This window comes from Muntiacus reevesi, chromosome 2, assembly GCF_963930625.1.
Source record: "Muntiacus reevesi chromosome 2, mMunRee1.1, whole genome shotgun sequence".
NCBI lineage: Eukaryota > Metazoa > Chordata > Mammalia > Artiodactyla > Cervidae > Muntiacus > Muntiacus reevesi.
This window is the reverse complement of record NC_089250.1, coordinates 86,503,422-86,504,099: the sequence shown is the minus strand read 5'-3', so window position 1 is coordinate 86,504,099 and position 678 is coordinate 86,503,422. Positions and strand designations below refer to the sequence as shown.

At 43.1% G+C, this 678-nt stretch overlaps 1 non-coding gene across 1 annotated transcript; it reads left to right on the top strand.

The window, feature by feature from the left end:
* Positions 1 to 351: 351 nt before the first annotated feature.
* LOC136162301 (small nucleolar RNA SNORA40) lies at positions 352 to 474 on the top strand. The gene has a single exon (XR_010662105.1). It is a non-coding gene; the product is annotated as a small nucleolar RNA SNORA40 (small nucleolar RNA).
* Positions 475 to 678: the final 204 nt, after the last annotated feature.

Sequence of the window (678 nt, the reverse complement as noted above, 5' to 3'; positions counted from 1 at the left end):
AGACACAGGGATGGAAACACACAGGAAAAAGATGTATGGGAGTTCTTGAGCTTTGCTGATCAGGTGAGAAGGAGGAGCCACGAGCCCACATCTGCATCTCCAGCGTCTCCCTCCTCTAGCTCGGTCATCACTCTCGGATGGACAGTGGCTGCCAAGGCTGGCTGGTAAGTTTCCATGATTTTTCTGCCAAGGAGGCCCCAGGTCTCAGGGGCCACCTCGGATATCCACAGCCCATGTGTGTGATATTTGCTTTCCACTCCAAAGTGGGCTCTAGAAAACCCAGATTTGGGTCACAGAAAGAAATCATCACATTTCTAAAGAAGCCCGTGACCAATACTAAATGCCATTGACAGCAGTTGTGTTTGTTTTTAATTTGTGGACAAAGACTTACAGATAAGTGCAAAAATAAATCATTTTTTGTAACCCAGAATTCTTTGTTCAGTATGAGTTTTGATGCAGATAAAAAGGAACAATTTACCTAAAACAGACTCAATAGAGAGGGTGTATTGATAAACATAAAGATTGCTTCCTGGACTATAGAGCTGATCATATCATAAGATATGATCCTCCATATCTTAAGCATTTAAATTATCAGCGGTATTGTTTTACGCTTCCCCAGTGGCTCAGCAGTAAAGAATTCACTTGTAATGCAGGAGAAGCGAGCAGGAGACGTGGATT